Source organism: Chelonia mydas, chromosome 2, assembly GCF_015237465.2.
Source record: "Chelonia mydas isolate rCheMyd1 chromosome 2, rCheMyd1.pri.v2, whole genome shotgun sequence".
NCBI classification, from domain to species: domain Eukaryota; kingdom Metazoa; phylum Chordata; order Testudines; family Cheloniidae; genus Chelonia; species Chelonia mydas.
The window spans coordinates 151107375-151130107 of NC_057850.1; the positions used below are offsets into that span (position 1 = coordinate 151107375).

Consider the following 22733-nt stretch of genomic DNA (forward strand, 5'->3'; position numbering starts at 1 on the left):
CAATTAGACTTAATTTGTAACTTGCACCTCTCCCCAGGGGTGTGCACAAGGGGGGGAAGTAGTGGCATGTCCGCCCCCCAATAATTGGCGATGGCATAGAGCTCCCCTGGCCCTGGAGTGGGGGGAGCCACCTACCCCCACCCAGTTTCATACCAGAGGTCTGCTTGCAGTGCATGCCCAGGAAGAGCTCTTGCTGCAGCACTGAGCAGCTAGATCCCCTCCTCCAGGAGCCGGAGTTCTCTGGCGCTCTCGCTCCCCACCCACTTCTCTGCCTCTGCTAATTAGCAGCTGAGGGGATAGTGACAATCCTACTAACCAATACTAGTGCAGCAATGAGCAGAGTCTCTGGGGGTGGGGCAGCCAAAGTAAGGATTGGTTGAGGAGGGAGCACAGGGCTCTGGCACAGCTCTGCTTCCCAGCTCAGCTCAGGCCCCTGCTTTCTCCTTAGCTCGGCCCCGCTCTGTCTGACCCAGGCAAATCCAGCTCACACGGGAGACGGGGCCCCCCTGGCCTCCTGACTCCCCATTAGCCTGCTCGCCCTGTCAGTCAGGCTGACCTGTGACATTGGCCTCTCCCCATTGTTCCTGGGGTCTCAGTCTCAGGGTCCTGATTCCCCATCGACCCTTCCCCTTGCTTTTGGTACTGGGAGCTACCCAACCAAAATACCCCCACGGAGTTTAATTTTTAGTAGGGGGCCAACAGCCTCCTTCCATGAGGTTCAGGGCCAGGGTGTTCTCACTGGGAACACACTTTAGCCATCCCACCCTCTCCAGATGCCTGACCTTGCTGCTCCTCTGGGCATGCCACAGGCCAGCAGAGAGCAGCGTCCTCCTGGCACTGTTTGGTTCTGGCAGGCTCTGGAGCACCACATCAGGCCGCGGCTCACTCTGCACTGGAGTGGTTTGCCCTGACAGCCGTAGGACACGGCCTGACACCAGCTCAGCAAACACGTCTCGAGGCCACTGCCGCATCCTGGGGTGACCGTGGCGATGGCGGCACCAGCCTGCTCTAGCACCTGCCACCTCCTGTAGGCTCGCGCTGGTGCAACACGGGGTGAATGGTCGCATGGTGGCTAGTGCCGCTGGAGGGTGCGTTTCTGCATCTGCCTAGCCTGCCTGGCTGTTTGTGGGGTGGTTACACTCCGAGCCAGCCCCTCACCCCAACCCGGATTAGGGACCCAAGGCCCAGCCACCCACAGGACTGAGAGCCAAACTCACTGTGCGACACCCCCAGGAGGCCATAGTCCGGCCCCCTAGTGCTGAAAGGAGCCGGTGGCCCCCCACTTACTCATCGCCAGGGAGAGGCAGGCCTGTGGCCACCCAGGGGCTGTTACTAGGGGCACCAGCAAGTGACCCATGCCCCACGCTGCAGAGGAAGGCAAAAAACCCCCATGGCCTCTGCCCATCTGCCCTGGAGGAAAATTCCTTCCCGACCCCAAATATGGTGATCAGTTAAACCCTGAGCATGTGGGCAAGACTCACCAGCCAGACACCCAGGAAAGAATTCTCTGTAGTAACTCAGATCCCATCCCATCTAACATCCCATCACAGGCCATTGGGTATATCTACTGCTAATAGTCGAAGATCAATTAATTGCCAAAATTAGGCAATCCCATTATATCTCATCTCCTCCATAAACTTATCAAGCTTAGTCTTGAAGTCAGATATGTCTTCTGCCCCCACTGTTTCCCTTAGAAGGCTGTTCCAGAACTTCACTTCTCTGATGGTTAAAAACCTTCATCTAATTTCAAGTCTAAACTTCCTGATGGCCAGTTTATATCCATTTGTTCTTGTGTCCACATTGGTACTGAGCTTAAATAATTCTCCCTCTGTGGTATTTATCCCTCTGATATATTTATAGAGAGCAATCATATCTCTTCTCAGCCTTCTTTTAGGCTAAACAAGCCAAGCTCTTTGAGTCTCCTTTCATAAGACAGGTTTTCCATTCCTCGGATCATCCTAATACCCCTCCTCTGTACCTGTTCCAGTTTGAATTCATCCTTCTTAAACATGGGAGACCAGAACTGCACACAGTATTCCAGATGAGGTCTCACCAGTGCCTTGTACAACAGTACTAACACCTCCTTATCTCTACTTGAAATACCTTGCCTGATAGCTTTTTTCACGGCCATATCACATTTGCGGCTCATAATCATCCTGATTAATCAATACTCCAAGGTCCTTCTCCTGCTCTGTTACTTCCAAGTGATACGTCCCCAGTTTATAACAGAAATTCTTGTTGTTAATCCCTAAATGCATGACCTTGCACTTTTCACTATTAAATTTCATCCTGTTACTATTACTCCAGTTTACAAGGTCATCCAGATCCTCCTGTATGATATCCCAGTCCTTCTCTGTATTGGCAATACCTCCCAGCTTTGTGTCATCCGCAAACTTTATTAGCACATTCCTGCTTTTTGTGCCAAGGTCAGTAATAAAAAGATTAAATAAGATTGGTCCCAAAACTGATCCTTGAGGAACTCCTCTAGTAACCTCCTTCCAGCCTGACAGTTCACCTTTCAGTGTGACCCGCTGTAGTCTCCCCTTTAACCAGTTCCTTATCCACCTTTCAATTTTCATATTGATCCCCATCTTTTCCAATTTAGCTAATAATTCTCCATGTGGAACCATATCAAATACCTTACTGAAATCAAGGTAAATTAGATCCACTGCGTTCCCTTTGTCTAAAATCTGTAACCTTCTCAAAGAAGATCAGGTTGGTTTGACACGATCTACCCTTTGTAAAACCATGTTGTATTTTGTCCCAATCACCATTGACCTCAATGTCCTCAACTACTTTCGCCTTCAATTTTTTTTTCCAAGACTTTGCATACTACAGATGTCAAACTAACAGGCCTGTAGTTTTTTTTACCTTTTTTAACCTTTCTTAAAAATAGGAACTATGTTAGCAATTCTCCAGTTATACGGTACAACACCTGAGTTTACAGATCAATTAAAAATTCTTGCTAATGGGCTTGCAATTTCATGTGCCAGTTCCTTTAATATTCTTGGATGAAGAGTATCCAGGCCCCCCAGTTTAGTCCCATTAAGCTGTTCAAGTTTGGCTTCCACCTCAGATGTGGTAATATCTACCTCCATATTCTCATTCCCATTTGTCATCCTACCATTATCCCTAAACTCCTCATTAAAGACTGAGGCAAAGTATTTGTTTAGATATTGGGCCATGCCTAGATCACCCTTAACCTCCTCTCCATCCTCAGTGTTAAGCGGTCCCACTTCTTTCTTTGTTTTCTTCTTATATATATGGCTATAGAACCTTTTTACTATTGCTTTTAATTCCCTTTGCAAGGTCCAACTCTATATGGCTTTTGGCCTTTCTCACTGACCTCAGTAAGGTAGCTTTCCTTGCTAATCCCTCCCATTTTCCACTCCTTGTAGGCTTACTGCTTTTTCTGAATCACCTCTCTGAGATGCTTGCTCATCCAGCTTGGTTTACAACTGCTGCCTATGAATTTTTCCCCCTTTCTTAGGATGCAGGCTTCTGATAATTTCTGCAACTTTGGCTTGAAGTAATCCCAGGCCTCCTCTGCCTTTAGATCCATAAATTCTTCAGTCCAATCCACTGCCTAACTAATACGAATCATGAACAAAACTATTCATCTTTATGTGCCCCTTGCATCCAGGCATGGAATCACAGCTCTCTCAGTGGGCTAGCGTCCCCCATCGATGGTCGCTCCAGCACTATGGAAGTTTCTCTGCCTGGTAACTCAGCCTCTGTCCAGGTCACCACCTTTAGTCCACCATTCCGGGGCCCAGCTTGTCTCACTAAAAGTCCAGAGAGGTCTTTCCATAGAAAGAAGTCCTTCCGCCCTCACTGGGGCTCTTACTCTGCCTGCAGCCCCCTTGCTGGGCTTGGTAACTCTCTCTGGGTGCATGTACGCCCCCTTCTTTCTAGCCAGTAGAGGAACCCAGTCCCACCCTGACACTGGTAGCAATCTAGGGCCCTGTACCAAATAGGTAGGTCTGCTCCTTTCTCTTTGCTGCAGTTTTTCCTGGGCACTTCCTGCCTCTCTTCTCAAGTTCCCCTCTAGGCTTTCCTTGTTGTTCTGAACCTCCTACTTAGTTCTCATTCCAGTTCATACCTAGGCACACGGGCACAGCAGCTGAAGCCAAAGCCCCACTGAGAGCAGTGGGAGATTAGCCTGGAGTGTCAGGAGTGGAGGCTTGGCCCATGCGGACCCCAGGAACTGAAGCTGCTGCCACCTACATGGTGAATCCTCCAACCCATCGCCAAACGGCTCTTCCACAATCTGCAAACTGGCCTCACTGGTTGGCTGACTATCTAGGAGAAAACAAATCCTTTGAGAGACCAGGAGAGTCTCTTCAATGCAGCATGCTTTCCATGGCTCCTAGAGGGTCACAGTGAAACACCTGCGAGTCTCTAGGAATCTCTCAAGGAGTTCCCTGCTCAATCACTTGGCACCCACTAGCAATGGTTTCTGACAGTGGCATTGCAAAGGGGAGCTCATCAGATGGTCCCTTCTATGGCTTCCTGAGTGGGAGGAAGGTTGGTCTTGTCATTTAAGCCTAGCTGTCAGAGTCAGGGCTCCTGGGTTCTCTGGCTTTGGAAGTGGGTGGATTCTAGTGATTGGAGCTGGACTGGTATCAGTACCATGCTTCCTTCCTGCCTCTGTCAGTGATGTTGTGTGTGACCTTGAAGCCAGTTGCTTTCCATTCCTGTGTGCCAGCTAACAGATAATACTGACCCACCTCAAGGGTCACTACCTTAATGACTCTAGTTGGAGTGAATTGTGCTCTTGACAGTGAAGCACCCAGATTCAGTCCCCATGGATGCTCAGGGTGCACATACGTGGCCATGGGTTGACTCACCTAGCATTACAGGCTGTTTAGCCTGGTCCTGGCCATGTGTGGTACATCTTCTCCTGGCCCTCTCTGGCACACAACTCCATCACACACAAGAACCTGGCCCACCAAGGACAATCTATCAGCTCCCATCTGGTGTTCAGCTCCAAGATGGATGGTGAGCCCTAGTCAGACCATAGAAAGACAGGGTGGTGTTCTTTGGTGGAAACTGCTGGAGCTTCAGCCTCTGCTCCCACCTCCATCCCCATGCTAAGGGCTTCAAAAGTGGTCCCTGATCCTAGGTAAACAAAGTAGCTGACCTGAGGCCAGGGTAGGTGGAATTACTGCTGGGACCGATCCTAACAGAAAAGCAGATTTCTCCTCTGCTCTAGAGAGATTCCCATAGGAAAAGCAGCTGGGGTGGGGGCAATATAAGCACTAACCCTCAGCTCTTGAATAGCGGGCAACTAGGACTTTGGGAACCAAGGTACTGGTATCTTGCTGGAGAGCAGAAAAGGGCATTGGAGAAATTGTAAAAAAGTCAATGTCAAGGCTGGGTCAAGGGAAGCCAGACCTACTGGTCAGAGTCCACATTCACATGACCGGAGTTGAGAGTCAGTGGGATCAGGATACTGGAAGATCAGAAGCAAAAGACAAACTTGCAATCACAACGACAAATCAGATGCCAGGGGAGCAGCAGCAGAAACAGACAGCACATGGTCTCGAACAGGGAGCAGCCCTGGTGTGTTCAGTCAGCTTCCTGTTCCTGCTGCTGTCTTAAGCAGAGCCAGGGGGCCAATTAGCTTCTCTGGGATTCCTCCAACAGGCCCTCAGGAGTGGAGCCTCAAAGTGAGGCTGAACTTCATGGGTCTCAGATAAGCAATTTTCAGCAGGCTTCCAGGTGGAGGGTTGGAGTGTGGCTGCTCCCATGAATCCTGCAGACCCAGGTTGAAGACCCCTGGATTGTGACAGTGATCTCTCCCCACTCAAACCTCCTGCAGGAAACAGTCTCCAGGAGCCTGGACGAAAGTAGTTAAGGACACTGAGGTCAATGGTAATTAGGACAACATCCTCTGAGAATAAAATGAGGATCTCATGATGAAAACTAGGTCTCTGTACCAGGGCTGGGATCCAGGGATAGAGAAAGCTCCCAACCAGGATGTGTAGCAGGAGCCCCCTGTTTGTTGCAAGATCCCCAAGTGGCAGGAAGAATGAACAGTTCTTACCTCCAGGAGATGCATGGGATCTTCCATCTGAGCCTCAATGAGACCGATGTTTCTTGGTTTGACAGGATGAGATCACCTGTCCTCACTGCTCCCTGAGCTGGGCTGGCTGCAGGATATATCTGTGAGAGAGGCTGGGACAGAGCCCAAAAGACAGAAGTGACAATCAGGGTTCTGTCACCCTAGGGGCAGAACAGAGGGTCTGAACCCCAAAGAATAAGCAATTGAATCAACTGATTCAAGGCAGAATTATTGTGCCATACAGGTACATCATAAGGTCCTCTTGTGGCTTAGTAACTGGTTAAACACTGCTCTGCACTGACTGCCCTGACCACGGGTGACCCAATGGCTCTCAGGTAGCAGGACACAGTGGAAACGTGGATCATCCAGCCTCTCATTTCCAGGCCTCCCCAGGGTTAAGGTAGAATTCCTGCTGCCCTTGCCCATTCTGCTCACCTCCAAGATGTGCTGGAGTTTGTCTGTGCTGGGGGTTGCTGCCAGCGAGCTCTTCAGCATGGCATCCATGTCTCTGGGCAGGCCTTCTTCAGAGCCTGTCAGCAGAGGGAGACCATGGGTCAGGGTTATGGAACCTGGGGCTACACCTGCCAGGATGACAGCTGGCTCTGCAGTCCTTGCCCAGAGCAGTTCTCTGCAGAGAGCTAGGGATGGGAGCTGGGCTTCGTGGCAGAGTCCAGGAACCAAAGCACAGCATCTGCAAGGAAGAGATTCCCCACAGAGGGGTAACATCAACTCCCATGGAGAGGGAGTCTCCCCCTGACACTTGATTAATCCTATGGCCTGTTCCCATCTCTGCCCACCGCACCCCCAACTTAGCAGCTCCAGCTACCGAAGACAGCGAGAACCAGAGGTCTTCCTGCTCCTGGGACAGAGGAGTAGGTTGATGATCTACCTGGATGTGAGTGTTGGCCTTCCCCATGCCCATGGTCCCTGAATCCATTCAGGGAAGTGCACAGCAACTGCGATTCCTGTTCTGGATCTAGGGGCGGCTTCCGTTTGCTGGCAGGGGACGGTACATGAGACCTTGCAGTTGGGGGTGGGGGGAGCGACACAGGCACTAACGTGGGCATGGAAGTTTGAGGAACAGGGCAGAGGCCTGTGTGGGGCAAGGAGGGCAGGGATTTGGGAAGCAAGAGCAGAGGATCAAACACTTTCTTAATGTGGGTCAGGATGATCCCCATTTCAAAGATAGAGAAAGTGAGGCACCAGGTGGGAGAGTGACCTGGCCAGGACCACGTTACCACTCAGTGGCAGGGCTGCAGTACAACCTGTTCGCTGCTCTCATCACTGGACCCTGCTGCCCCTTCTGTATGACCACTCCAGCCATTCTCTCCCATAGGCCATCCCCACCTCTCTCCAATACCAGGCTGTTTCCATAATGGAAGCAGGTTTGTAACAGAGTTCACTCACCGAGAGGTGCCCCTTCCTGGCCAGGCCTGGTGTCACAGCTTTCTTGCTGGGCTAGCACCCCCGCCAATGGTCGCTAGGGCACTCTGGCAGTTTTTTTGGCTGGGAACTCAGCCCTTCAGCCAGGTGACTGTCTTTTAGTCCACTCCTTCCTGGGTCACGCTCATCCCAAACTAAAAGTCCAAAAATGTCTAACAGAAACAAGGTCTTCTGTCCCTTTGGGGGCTCTTCCTCAGCCTGACTTCGGCTCAGCCTGTCCTTACTGGCCTTGATAGCCCTTTCTATGGCCTTGTACATCCCCTTCCTTAGGGACCATGGGAGAAACAGTCCTACTCTGGATTCTAGGTTCTGCTCCAAGGCCCTGTACTGAACAGCTCGGCCTGCTCCTGTACCTTTGTTGCGGTTTTCCCCTCAGGTGGAGCTCACTCTGTAATCCATTTGACCTAGCTCCAGGCTTTATAGCCCACAGGCCAAGGCCTCCATTATATACCCTCCTCCTTAGAACCTGGCCCACACGGGGGGCAAGTTCTATTCTTGTCCAAGCTTCATTCCTCGTCATCTCGTCGCTGTCACCAGCTGCGCGGTTGTACAGCCTGCACACAGTGTCTCCAGCTCCCCTGCCAGCTCACTGACCAGAATGAAGAGGCAATCCTTCTCTTCTGCAGTATCCCAACGCTCTTCCTGCAGCCACTCATTCTCATTAACAGCTGCCTGCACAGCCTGTTCTGAAGCCTTTAGCTTCTTCTGTAGCCTTTTTGCTACTGCCGCTGCTGCATCCCCCCAAAACCTTTTCCGTCAGGGTCTGAGAACCCACCATGGACTGCTCCACCCTTGTGTTTGTCCCTACTTCAGTCTGCTTCATCTCTGTGCCAATCATTTCGTCCTTCACCTCCCTGCAGCACCCGATAGGGTGTGTTGGTGGAGGGTCTGCAAGGTCCACGGCCATCACTGCCACCTCCACTTTGCCTGCCTCCTGTGGGTTTCTGTTAGAGGACACCTCCTTTCTTTCTAACTTCTTGGGGCCCTGGCCCCTCCTTTTGCCACTCAGCAATTTCCTAAGCAGGCTGTGTCTTTTGATATGGCCAGCTTCTCTGCACCCAAAACAAAGAACTCTTGTCCCAATCTTGGCATTAGGCCACGCTGGTACACTTTCTCATGCCCTGCTCTCCTGGGCTAACCTTCTCAGCACAGCCCAGGCATGCTCTCCGTGTCTGTTGTTTTTGACTGTGGGCATAGCAGACCCTGGGTTGATTTTCTTTGCAGGATCTCTGACAGGGGTATTGCTGCTGCTGCATCTGTAGCTCCGCCTGCACTTCCTTCTGCTTCTGTTGGTTTTCTAGGAGCTGCTGGAGAAACCCCTAGAGCTGCTTAACCAGTGTCTGGAACTGAAGTGGGAAATCCAGTGACCAGCTCGGTCCCTTGTTACACCCGCTTGGGAGAGCAGACCTTCCTTCAGCAACCAAGACTTCCATCAGCCCTCACGGATCACAGGGGGAATTCAATCCTCCTGACTATGCCAATCATAAACGAATCTACTCATCGTTACGTGTCCCCCTGGCGGCCAGGCATGGCATCACAGCCCTCTCACTGGGCTAGCATCCCCCATCCATGGTCACTCCAGCACCATGGCAGGTTCTCTGCCTGGTAACTTGGCCCTCCGGCCAGGTCACCACCTTTAGTCCACCCTTCTGGGGCCCAGCTTGTCTCACATTAAAAGTCCAAAGAGGTCTTTCCACAGAAAGAAGTCCTTCTGCCATCACTGGGGCTCTTGCTCAGCCTGCAGACCCCTCCTGGGCTTGGTAACCCTCTCTGGGTGTGTGTACACCCCCTTCTTTGGAGCCAGTAGGGAAACCCAGTTCCACCCTGACATTGGTAGCAGCCCAGGGCCCTGTCCCCAACAGCTAGGTCTGCTCCTTTCTCTTTGCTGCAGTTTTCCCTGGACACTTCCTGCCTCTCTTCTCAAGTTCCCCTTTAGGCTTTTCTTGCTGCTCTGAACTTCCTACCTCATTTTCATTCCTGTTGATACCCCATCTGGGCTGGATCACCACTGAAGTCTGGCTCTTTAGGAGGAGGTACATGGTGCCTCTCACTTCGGGCTCATTCTGTAATCAGCGTGGCTAAGCCCCAGGCTGTGCAGCCCAGGGGACAGCACCCTGTTACAGGCCTGCTCTGCCCACTCCTAGTGTTACTGGGCTGGGGTCCTTGCTCTCCAAGTCAGATCTGGTTTCCAGAGGGGCTGAGTACACACAGGCCCCACTGCCTGGAACTCGAGTTTGTTTGTTCTGGTGACTCTGACATTCAGGTCCTTCAGCATTCAGAGGCTGACAGGTGTGGTGAGGGGGCTGGAGAAACCCCACTGCTGAGCAGAAGGAGGTCAAAGAGTTGGGATTCTGGGAGCCGATGGGTTCATTTGCCCTCCTGCAGGAAGTGGAGCTGGAGACGCCATGTGAACGAGACTACCTGATGCTCTCTTCATGTCCGAGGGGCTGGAGCTGCTCTCAAGAGTCCAAGTTCAAGGATGTCTCTGGGGAACCCCTTCCTAGGGAGAAAATCAGGGTGGTACGATGATGGAGATGTCTCTGTCCCAGAACTGGGAGCCAACGTTGGGGGAAGCTCCCAGCTAGGCTATGCATTGGGGATCCCATTTCTCCCCCAAGAGACCCACACGCCCCAAGGAGTAAATGGCTCTTACCTCCAAGAGGGAGCGGGGTCTTCCATCTAAGGCTCTTTGAGAGCCAGCATGGCTTGCTTTGATGGGACGAGGTGACTCAGCTGCAGAATGCACCTGTTTGGAAGGCTGTGCCAGATCCCAGGGCCAGGAAGACAGCTGGGAAGGAGGCTCCTATTCATTTCACACCTAGAGACCCCAGAGAAAGACCAAAGGGAGAATAAAAAGGGCAGGAGGTGAAACTAGCCCTAAGCCTCTGTCCCACCCCCAGCTCCTCAAAAGTGGAGCTTTCCAAGCTTCAGTGGGGCTAGGGGCTGTGGCCCTGACAAAACGGCCCTTCTGCACCATATGGGGCAGGGAGAAGCTCTGCCTGGGGACAGGGGGAATGGGATGGGGGTAGACCAAGGAAAGGGGGGAGGGGAATGGGTGTGAGGGAAAGAGCTCCTGCCCTAGATGAAGGAATCTGGGGGGCAGAGGGAAGGACCCTGCTCCACAGAGAGGGGAGAGAGTTTCTGTGAGTGCTAGGGGGCTCCATTCCCCCTTCCACCAGCTCCCCATGTACAGTGAGCCAGAACAGTACCTGCAGCAGGGAGTGGGAGTTGCTGGTGGCCTCAGAGGCTGTCATAAATATAAAGGGAAGGGTAACCACCTTTCTGTATACAGAACTATAAAATCCGTCCTGGCCAGAGGCAAAACCCCTTCACCTGTAAAGGGTTAAGAAGCTAAGATAACCTCGCTGACACCTGACCAAAATGACCAATGAGGAGACAAGATACTTTCAAAGCTGGAGGGCACCTGGAATCAGAAGCATTTCCACCCAGCACCTGCCCACCTCTGAGGAATGGATTCACCCTCCTGACCCCCAGAATGGAGTCTTGTTGTCCTTTCTAGTGATCTCTGGTGCCAACCCCTGACCTTGTAGGGTAAGCTCCTGCCACCACCCCCTCAGTGCCCCTTCCAGCTGTTCCACCTCCAATCCACAGATCAAGTTCTCAAAACCCTCTCCTCCACCCCCACCCCAGTTGGGCAGGGAGGGGGCTCTAGCAGGGGGAGCAGGAGGGATTCTGGCAGCAGTGAAGTGGGATGTGGGGCGGTTGAGACCTTTCCCCAAGTCATCCCAGCCACTAATGCTGAAGCCGCAGGATGGCAGCCCTGGTGAATGGAACAGATCAGCAGCCCCTGCTCACTGAATCCTCCTGTTCTCTCTAGAGCGAGTCCAGCCCTGCCAGCAGCAGGACAAGCTTCCCCCGCCCATATGCCTCAGCCCTGCTTGGTCAGTCGCCATAAGTCCTTGGCCTCCCAGGCTGCCAGTGATGGGAGCAACTCTGGGTGGTGGCTTGGGTGACATGGACACGAGGCCACTGGGAACTGGGTATGGCCCTGTGGGACAGGAGAGGCCCACAGAGGGCACTTAGGGGACTCTGCTGCCCTTTCCAAGAGCGATAACACCATGTCCTAATAACATAAGTCCATGAGGAGGTAACGCTTGTCATTAATTAGCCTTGCTAAAGAGCTGGGTTGGAGCTGCTCTGGGGAGAAGTTGGCTGCCTCCTGCTCATGGAGGGGGATTCAAATCCCTTCCCAGTAGCACCTGCTCTGACTCTCATTCCACACCAGGCTCCTTGCTGCCAGGACAGCCAATGGCCATAGGATGGGAATGAGGCCTGGGCCCCACCCCAATCTCCTGAGTCTAATGCAACTGCTTACCTTGTCCCCCATCAGCTGCTGGGCTTCCCCCAGGAGGGAGTAGGTGAGGAGCAGTCCAGCCTGGCAGGCACGCAGTAGGGGGTTGTGGATGGCCACCAGTGCTGTCCGGAGGAAGGATCTTCTCCGCCCCTCCGAGAAGAATTTTCCGAAGACCTCAAACCAACAGGATGTGAGGCATTAGCAGATTGCCCAGAACCAGGCTCCAAATCCTGGGGCTAGAACGGTATCTCCGTCTAGTGGCCCCAGGAGGCAGCCACTGCAGGGGACCCAGCCACCCCCACTCCCTGAGCGGTCTCTTGCCCTGGCAGAGTGTCCTTACCTCCCCCACCCTGGCAGTGTTTCTGTATCCCAGGAGCCTGCTGTCCTGGTGCCAGTCCCAGCACCACAAGTCTTCAGCCTCATGGATGGTCAGCCTTGGGAAAGAGACACATGTGCGCGCGCGCACGCGCACACACACACACTTGTCATTCTGGTTGAAGTGCTTGTGTCCTTCCAATCCCACTGGTGGCTGCACAGTGGGCAGAGTCCTCGCTGCGTGCCTGGCCCAACAGAATTGCAGGGGGTGCAGAACACAGAAAGAGAGAGAGAGAGACTCATCCTCCAGCCAGGGTCAGTGAGAGAAAATGGCTGGGGTCCCAGTCTCACTCTTCTATCGGGTGCCATTTCCCAGCTGGGTTCCTTACCCCTCTGGTGCAGCAGCAGCTGGTAGAGCCGGTAAACCCCCTCCCTGGCCTGCCGGCTGATGTCCTTGGCTGCGTCACCGATGAACACAGCCAGTTGTGCCACAAGGTGGCCCATCCTGGGGAATTCTGCTGAGCTCTAATGGAAGGGAGAGGGAGAGGGGACTCCATCAGCATTTTCCTGTCAGCTCCCAGTCCCCCCGGGCCAGGACTCTCCTTCCCCATAGCCCCTCTGCAGGAGATGCTAGAGGATAGGAGCTAGAGCTAGACCCTTAATTTTGTCTGCCCGCAAGGGAGCCTGGAGCACAGTGATGTGGGCAGGGTCCTCCTTGGGGATTTGCTTCCCCAGCTGCTCCAGGATGACAGGAAGGCATGAACCTGGAGCATGGTCCCCTTCAAAGCCCAGAGTCACCACTTAACCAGGACAAGAAGAATTTTACTCAAGCCAAGCTCATTCTCTGCTCTGACTCTGCCTCCCCAAGAGGAACACTCCTAACCCCCAGCCCCTGCAGCAGCAGATCCTACAGCCCCTTGGAGCCAGCCCACCCACGCCTGGAGTCAGGAAGCTGGGGGCAGAGGCCACTTACGTCAAACTCAGGGAGAATGATGGTGGATCTGAGCAGGGCCGTGCTGCTCCTAATGGCCCTAGCTCTCTTGCGACATCCTAGACACGATCTAGTAGTTAATGTGCTGTGGGGAAAGGAGGCAGCTCAGGATGAATGGGCAGGGGCATGTGTTGTGCTAATGACCCCCTCCCCATCCCCAGGGGGCTGAGACATTGTGTGCGGAGTGGAATATCTGATTCACTGATCACAGAGCTTTAGAAGGGGATTATTGCCCCCAGGACGATGTATCCTGCAGGTCACAACTTGCATTGTCTCTCTTGATTGGGACAGTGCTTGGTGTCGGGGCTGTCACATCCTCTCTGAACTCCTGATTCCTGAACAGCTCACCAGGAAAGAGACAGACCCCTCCTTGGCTCTCAAGTTCTTGGTTGAGTGAAGGGACTGAGTGTGAGCACAATCCCCCCAGGAATCTCAGGGCCCGTCAGAGAGAAGGGCTGATTCTCTGGGGTCCTCCTGTTTCTCTAGGAAGGAGCCTGTGACTTTTCTCTGAGGACCATCTTCTGGATCACACAGGAGGGGTTCAGACTCTCACTCCCCAGGCCAGCCAGCGGCCCTGTGGTTAGTGGTCAACAGAACCAGGCAGAGCTCTGGCTTCAAGTCCCAGCTCCTTCCTCTGTCCTTCAAGGAGGAAGGACCTGACACTGCATTGCACTGACTACCCTGACCAAGGACGGCCCGCTGGGGGCCCAGCTAGGAGGACAGACTGGAAAATGGATCTAAGAGTTAAGATAAAATTGCCCCCACCTCTCTTATGGGGCTCATCTCCAAGATGTAGTGGAGCCTGGCTGTGTCTGGGGACTCTGCCAGCAGGTTCCCCAGCATGGCATCCAGGAGGTCTGGCAAGATCCTATGCAGATCCTGCAAAGCAAGGGAGAGCCATGGGTCAGAGTTAGGGAAACTGGGGCTACACCTGCCACAGGATGGTAAGAGGGGTCTCTGGGAAGCACCAGTGAGACCCCCAAACTCATATCCTAGCCTCTCTCATTCACATCCCACTGCAGGCAATTCGCAAAGATTCATGGCAGGATGACAGTTGGCTCTTCAATCCATGATTTTAGCATGATCTACCTGGACTTGGGAGGTGTCCTTCTCCGCGCCCAGGGTGAAGACTGTATGCAGGGCAGCTCACAGGAGGTGGGTCTCTAGCTCTGGTTCCAGGGCAGGTTTCCTGGTTCTAACATGAGAGAGAAGCCGGTATTAGACTGTGCAGTGCGAATGCGGGGGTGGGACTGGCACCAACACGGAGGTGAATCTGCAGGGAAATAGGCAGAGGGTGGTGAGAATGGAAACTGAGGCACCGAGCCAGGGAATGATAAGGCCAAGGTTTCCCAGACAGACAGTGGCAGGCCAGGAATAGCGCCTCTTCCCTGGACCCTGCTGCCCCTCCTGTATCTGATCCTGGAAGTGAGCCTCTCCCCAAAGCCATTGCAATGTTACTGGAGTGAAAAGAACAGCGCAGCAGGAGAGAGGGAACCTTCCCATCACCTCTGCCGGAGGAGCCACCCTTGGGAGGTGACCTGGGAGTGGGAGGGGCCGTGACTCCCAGCCCTGGGCCTGAGCAGCACCGGGGTTAGGGGAACCTGGCAAAAGGGTCTCGGTACCTGAGGTTGCCCACAGCAATCAGGGAGTTAGCAAGGACAGCGCCTGGTGGAGAGTTATCAGGCAGGTGATATGAGCTCCTGTGAGACCCAAAGGAGACAAAGGAGCATGTGAGATTCGGGCCTCGCTGACACTTCCCAGTGAGGAGATTACACAGCCAGCCCCCCACACAGCTTGCAGGATCCCCCCACCTGCCTCCCGCTCCTCCCATTCCTGCCCACTAGTGACCAATCTCAGAATTTCTCCTGTCTCTTCTCCCCAATCTTCAGCCCCAGCAATCCCTGCCCTCAGCTGCCCCTCCAGCACCAGCCATCCCCCATCCATTGGCCCGGGGAGACCCCTGCCCCTCCCATGTCTCTGTCCTCCCTCACCACAATCCTCTCCAGCACAGCCACCTTGCAGCAGTGTGGCTCCAATGTGTTCTGCCCTCTCTGCTGTGCAGCGAGACACGCAGGGTGGATGGTGTGCAGGAACATGAGCTGCTGGGCCTCATCCTGCACCCACCAGGAGTGGGGTTAGGGGAGAGAGAGCCAGTTAGCCAGGGACTTCCCTGCCCCACGCACACCAGCTGCAGGACTCAGGCCTGAATGGGGGATAGTGGGGACCTGCCCATTGTCCAAATCACCCACAACTCCTACACAAGCAGGGTCAGGAACTGGGACAGTGCCTGTAGAGGGAGGAGACCCCAGCTGGTGTGTGACAAACACCCCCATCTTGGGTGTCCCAGATCATGGAGGAGAAAGGTCCCCATTAGGGATGGTGGATCATGAGGGACAAGACCCTCTGCAGGGGATTGGGATGCTGGGAAGGGACAGAACAATCTCGGTTCCAGCACAGCTGGGGAACGTTTGTACCTTTTCTCAGCCCTGGAGCTGCTCTCAGATGTTTTTGAGAGCAGCCTCCTCTCTGGCCACATCTACCCATTCCTCCTCCTCCTCGGAGTCCCTGGGGGTCCCTGCACAAAGGGAGCGAAGGGGACAGGGTGACTCCTGATGCCACTTGGGAGAAGGACAGGGGCATGGTGGGGCAATGTGCCCCCTTCCCACCTCCGGGACCCAGGGCAGATCGCTCCCCATATCCCCCGCTCTCAGTGATACCTTCAGCTCCCAACTCCTTCAGGAGCCCATAGCAAAGAGACCCTCCACACACACTGTCCTGGACTCCCTGGGAGGTGCCTGCCCGCCCTCCCCGCACCCACCCCGCCAACCAGAGCACCAAGGACCAAAGTGGCAGCATCTAGTGTCAGAGGTTCACGTGGCTCAGGCCAGACACCTGGGCTGGGGACCCGCCCCCCTAGCACTGGTCAAGGGCCTGGGCTCAGGGTGTTCACAGCCCCCTCCTCACCCCTCCGTGAACCCAGCCTGGCTCCTCACCTGGAACAAAGCAGCGGCGCCCGTTGGCCTCACTGCTACCCGAATCCCAGGCACTGCTGCTGTCCCATGGGAAGCGGGCCGAGCTGCTGGTGCTGGGACAGGGATCCTCCACCTCCTGCCCCGAGGAGACTGGAGGGTCCTCAGTGAGTGGCCAGGGTGATGCCTCCTGCTGGGAATCAGGTCTGGGCTCCTGGGGCCGGTGCTGCCCACACAACAAGCCCCAGAGCCACCCTGCCTGGCTCCCGTCCTGGGCTGGGTCCTGCCTGCCCAGCCGCACCCTGGGCCGGCTCCATTTCAGCCTGGCCAGTGCCTCTCCACCTCGGCGCCTGCGCCGGGAGCGGGTTTCCTCTGCCAGAAGGCTGGGCATTTCCACCTCCTGGTCCATCTGGGAGCTCCTTCCCTGCCAGCGGGGACAGAGGGGCCGCTCTGCTCCTGGGGAAGATGGCAGCTGCTTCCCTCAGGCTCTGGGGCCGCCTGCAGAGCCTTCTTCCCGAACATCCTCAGGAGCCCGGCCATCCTGGAACCGAGAGGGGAGCAGGTGTGAGTCTGGGGTCAAGGCAGCCTCTCACTAAACAGCCTTTTTCATCCCTCCCCATCCCTGCCCCAGCCAGAGCAGCTCCTCCTCCCCTCACAGGGGTGCAGGGAGGGCAATCTCCACTCACTGGCAGGAGTTCATTGCATGATCTGCTCCCAACGTTTCCCCTCATCATCCCTGGTGCTGCAACACCTGGGGAGGCACTGGGGTCAGTTACAAAGACCATCGGACAAGCAGCTCCCTCCTGCCATCCCTGGCTACCCGCCAGACTAGAGAACAGAACACTACCCAGGAGTCCGGACTTCTCTGGGGAAACCATTCCCCACATCAAAGTCCCTAGGCATAGGAAGCCCATGGCCCCCTCATTTCTCATTGATTTCCATTCTCAGCAGCTCACAGGGTCTGGCCCAGCTCAGACACTCTCAGCCAGTGGAACAGTCTCCCACATGGGAAGGGCTGGGAGCCACATTGGTGGGACCTTTCCAAACACACCGGAGAAGCCCCTCCCCAGTCTGAGAGCGAGGGGCTCCTGGAGGCTGTTTGCAAATCCAATCTCCTTTGGGAGAGATTCTCTCCCCCTCTCCCCAGACAGACAGGGGATGCCACAGAGGAACCCTAATGTCACTCACTTGCTGTAGGTGATGGAGCGATGGATGGTGGATGTTCAGGGTCACCTGCTGTCGCTCGCCCTCCTCCTCACTCTCCAAGCCCAAGGCAGGCTGGAGAGGGTGGTGACCTGAGGAGTTACACGCCCAGCCAGCAGGCAAGGTGATGACACTGGGCGATCAACTGACGGTGAAAAGAAGAGTCTGTCTTATTGCCAAGGGACGGAGAAACTCAGCCAGCAGCAGGGGTTGGAAAACACTGCCTTAGTGCGGGAGTGACAGCGCCTCCCAGCTCCCACTTTACACACCTTCCTGGAGCCTCCCAACCCCCCTGGGCTGTAGGGACTGCGACCACAAACCGACTGATGAAAAACAGGCCTAGCGAGGGGAAGCTACTTGCTCAGGGTCACACCAAGTGTCAGAGCCACGGATGGGACGCAGCAGTCCTTATTTCCAGGCCCCTTCCCTAACCACTGCTACACACTCCCTTCCACAGCTGGCAATTACAACCAGGCGCTCATGTCCGGTCCCCCTGCCATTAAAGGTTGGAATGCACTGCCCAGGAGGAGGAGTGTTTGATTCTGGAGTTTCACTTTCGCCCAGTCTATAGAGAGGGGCCCAGCCGTGGAGTTTGGCTCAAGAAGACCAATTCTCCAATTTGTAAAGGGCGTTTTGAATTCCAGTCCTGTGCTCCAAAGTGCTTGGTGTCATCTGCACAGTTTAGAAGCATGCTCTGCACTCCATTTTCCAAATCATTCATGAAAATATGGAATAGTACCACACCCCAGACTGATCCCATTGGACAGATGGGGAGCCTGAGGTACAGAGAAGGGAAGTGACCTACCCAAGGGCCTACACAGCAAGGCGGTGGCAGAGCCAGAAAAAGAAGCCACCAATCCTGACTCCTGTTCTAACAGACAACAAACCCCCCAGAGGCAGGGAGAGAGCCCAGGAATCAAGATGGTGGGGAAATTTCATTGAAACCGTTTTGGTCAGAAAATCCCATTCAGACTAAACCGGTTTGTTTCTTGAAATCATAACAAGTGGGATGAAAATTCTTTGCAATTTTGTCACAGTGTGTTCAATTGTCTCGTCGCACACAAAGAGGAGACACTTAGATCTCGAAAATTAGATAAGATGCTTCAGTCTGAGCTAAGGAGTTGCTGCTCTTAACAATTTCAAAATAATCAAAAACAAATAAAATAGAATATTTCAACTACTCTATTACGTCATAATCTGATCTGAGTAAAAGTGATAGGACACCTCATATGATTCACTGCTCCCAGTGACACTCTCCAATGGATCCTCCACCCACCGTGAGGTAGGTAGGAGCGGATTGTTTTGCCTGCTTGAAAGAGGGAGAAGCTAAGGCTGAGAAAGGAGAATTGACTTGTCTGAGGTCACACAGCCAGTCAGTGGCAGAGTTGGGAATAGGACCCAAGAGCCCTGAATTTCAGACTAACCATCGGATCTTGAGTTTCATACATTGAACGATCTGAATAAAGTGCTCTCAAATGAGCTCCAGACCAAGAACAGTTCATAGTAATTATTCAGCAAGTGTTTCAGGAGAACTGGAATGTTAGAGAGAATCATGAACTGCTCAGAGACAGTGAATGCAGAGAAGCAGCAAAATTTGTCAAACCTGACTGGTTATGACTTATTTACTTGGTCTTAAAAGAGAACAACAAGGACCCGAGTCTCCTCCCTGTCAAGAACCCCCTGCTCAGCCAATCAGGGTAGAGACTGAGGGGCGGGAGGCTGAGGGTTCTCACCAGAGAGCCCAAAGAGTGGCCCAGGTCACTGGTGGGGATCACTGGCCGAGCACTATTTCAGCCCCACATTTTTGGGTGGACCTTCCACAATGGGAGCTGCAGAACACCCCCAGTGACTCCCCCCAACACACCCCTCCTGGTGGCGGGAGGGGAACAGGGGAAAGGACAAAAGAAGTAAGAGAAGAAGAGAAAGGAGGGAGGGATGGAGGAAAAGATAAAACCAAAAGGACAAACCCTAATGTCCCCAGTGATTCTAAGGGACAAAATCCTAGGTGGGGAATAAAATTCTGCCACCTTAAGCTAGCGTTTTCCAGGCCTAGAATTCAGCTGGCACCAAATGGATCAGACTGAACAGGTTCCAAACCTCTCGGAGGCTCTTACCTTCCAAACAGGGATGTCTGTTTTCTAGTAAAATCAGGAAAAGGAAAGGAGAAAACTCAAAAGAGGTTCCTCCTTGCGCTCAGGTACGTAAACCCTAATACTCTCTCAGTCCTCAAAGAGGGACCTCGAGAAGGAGACTTGCTGAAGCAAAGCTACAGGGGTCTCCGAGGTTTCCCTGGCCCCGCGCCCCTGTCCTGCCTGGCTGATGTCAGCAGCTCTCTGTGAGGTCACCACCTCCCCACTACCTTTGACCAATAGGCTGAGGTCCTGCAAAAGGCCTTTGTGATGTCACTGCCACACCCACCCCTGGGGTGACCAGATGTCCCGATTTTATAGGGACAGTCCCGCTATCTGGGGCTTTTTCTTATATAGGCTCCTATTATCCCCCACTCCCTGTCCCGTTTTTCACACTTGCTATCCGGTCAGCCTACCCACCCCTCCCCTGCAGTGCTAATGTCCTGCCGCTGGCTAGACACTTTGGAGGTTTGAGCCTCTCCCCGTGGATCACCCCACTCAATGAGTGTTCATTCTAGGAAGCAAGCCGGCTAGACAGCAAAACATCAGAGGCTACTCCCAATGCTACATTCAGTTTTTCAGAAATGAGTAGACTTGATGGCCAGAGGAGACCATTAGAGCATCTAATCTGACCCCCTGCATGTCACAGGCCTCCTGTATACCATAATCGCTACCGTTTGGCAAACACATTCCAGAAAGGCATCTAGTCTTCATTAAATGACATCAAGAGATGGAGAATCCACCACTTGCCTTGGTAGCTTGTTCCCGTGGTGAATCATCCTCGCTGTTGAATATTTGGGCTTTATTTGTGATATGAATTGGTCTCTTTTCACCTTCCAGCCATTGGGTCTTGTTCTGCCTTTCTCTGCTAGATTAACGAGCCTTTTAATCCCTAGTATTTTCTCTCCATTAAGGCATTTCAACACTTCAGTGAAGTCACCTTTCAGTCTGCTTTTTATCAGCTAAACAGGTTGAGCTCTTTCAATCGCTCTCTAGAAGGCATTTTTTCTCCAACCCTCCGAACATTTGGTGGCTCTTTGCTGCCCCAGCTCCAATTTCTCAACATCTTTTTCAAATGAGGACACCAAAACTGGAGGCAGTATTCCAATGGCAGTCTCACTGATGCTGTGTCACCTCCCTATCCTCCTCACGGCTCTGCTCATACGTCTAATGATGGCTTCAGCCCTGTTCCCCACAGCATCACACTGGAAGCTCACGTTGAACGGCTTCTTCACTATGGCCTCTGAATCCTTTTCAGAGTCACTGCTTTCCTGGATATTACTTCCCCCATTCTGTAGGTGTGGCGGCCTGCCTGCCTTATTGCTAGGTATAGGACCCTGCATTTGGCTCTGGTCAAACTTGGTTTCTTTGAATGGGGCCAGCTTGCCAAATGAGCCAGATCGCTCTGTATCACTGCCCTCTCCTCATCAGTAATTACCACTCTGCCAGTATTTTGTCACCCACCACTGATTGTATGTTTTCTCCCAATTCATGGATAAAATATTTTTAAAAATTAGTCCTTGAGAGCTTCTTCAGACCCTTAGTACCTAGGACCTGCTCCCCACAGCACAGTGAGACAAGGCCGTCCAGCCCTGCTGGTACATAGGGGATAAGAACAGAACAAACACACCTTTAGGAGCGCTGTTGTCCGTAGGCTTCTGAACAACATGTGGGGGTCAGCAGCTTAGAAATGCACTAGAGAGCTGTAGTGTAGACAGGTCCCAACTGTGTCTCGGTTTCCCACCCTGTAAAATGGGGAGAACAAACAAAACCTTGATTAGCTCTATTTGATAGTGGGGAAACCGAGGCACCAGCGTTGAAGAGACTCGCTCATGGTCCCAAAGCCAGGAATAGAAAACGGCAGGTCTTCTGATAGCCAGTCCTGGGACCTCGCCCCTGTTATCCTGGCCTCGCTCCTCTAACTTTAATCACAGCCTCCATGTCTTTTCCTCCATGTCCCTTAACCCCACGTCACTGCAGAAGAAAGATTTTCTGTTAGCCAGCTGGCTCTAATGCAGTGGTTCTCAAACTTTAGCACTGGTGACCACTTTCACAGAGCAAGCCGCTGAGTGTGACCCCTCCTTATAAATTAAAAACACTTTTTTATATATTTAACACCATTATAAATGCTGGAGGCAAAGCGGGGTTGGGGGTGGAGGCTGACAGCTCGCGACCCCCTGAGGGGGCTCGACCCCCAGTTTGAGAACCCCTGCTCTAGTGCATGTGGATGTCCTTCCAAAAGACATGCTCTGGCCCAGTCCCATGTTATGGTTGGCTGAAGGAACCACTTGGTAACATTCTAGGGCCCAAGTTATACAGGAGTTGACTAGATACACATAATGGTCCTTTCTGACCTTAACATCTATCAATCTTTACATTTTCTGCTTCTAGGAAGATAACTCTGGATCTATTTTCTCTCATTCACTTTCAGTTGGAATAATTTAAATCCAGGCCAAAGGATTTCCTCTTCCATTGTGTCTTCAGCACATTTCAGAGCAAACAGTTACTGTTAGCCCACAGGTTTCCAGTTTCAACCTCTCCCAGGGTGAGATGGCCAAGGACAGGGGTTGGAGCTCAACTGCATCTAGCCCAGGTTATGCAGCTCCCTAGGGTGAAGGGAATAAGTGTGGGGGTCAGGTGACAAGCAGCAGCATGTGACTAGGACCCAGGCCTGCTGAGAGATAGAAGGGCAGCCTGTGCTCAGCCAGGAGAGAGACCCCAAGGGGAGCAGGTATGGGAGGGGCTTGGAGAGTCCTTGAAAGGTCAGGGACAAGCCAGGAAAGGGCTAGGCTGAGCACTTAGGACAAGGCCCTAGGAGGGAAAGACAGGGCAGTTTAGGTGATGGGGCAGGTAGTCCAGTTGGTTTAGGCTCCCAGGGCCAGACACCCACAGGTGAAGGTGATTGTCGGGGCTTATGTCCTTCTTCTCCAGGGTAGATCTGAGAGTGGAGAAGACTGATGCCGGAAGGGGGAAGTGAGTTAACCCCAAGGTCATCCACTGAGTTTATACCACAAATGCATACTTGGACGGATCCAAGAGAAGAAACATGGATTTTCCAGTCTCTTCTTTCTAGGAGTCCCCAGGGCCAAGGTAAGACCCCTGCTGCCCCTTCCCATTCTTCTCACCTCCAAGATGTGCTGGAGTTTGTCTGTGCTGGGGGATGCTGTCAGCAGGATCTAGAGCTCGTCATCCATGTTCTATGGGCAGCCCTTGCTCTGAGCCTGCCAGCGGAAGGAGACCATGGGTCAGGTTATGGAACCTGGGGCTACACCTGCCAGGATGACAGCTGGCTCTGCAGTCC

The 22733-nt window shown here is 53.3% G+C and overlaps 1 long non-coding RNA gene across 1 annotated transcript; it reads right to left on the reverse strand.

Annotated features, from left to right (window-relative positions):
• Positions 1–3517: 3517 nt before the first annotated feature.
• Positions 3518–6726, reverse strand: LOC122464610. Its single transcript, XR_006288806.1, has 3 exons — positions 6503–6726; positions 6050–6180; positions 3518–5842 (listed from the first exon to the last, which is right to left on the reverse strand). It is a non-coding gene; the product is annotated as an uncharacterized LOC122464610 (long non-coding RNA).
• Between the last annotated feature and the right edge of the window lie 16007 nt (positions 6727–22733).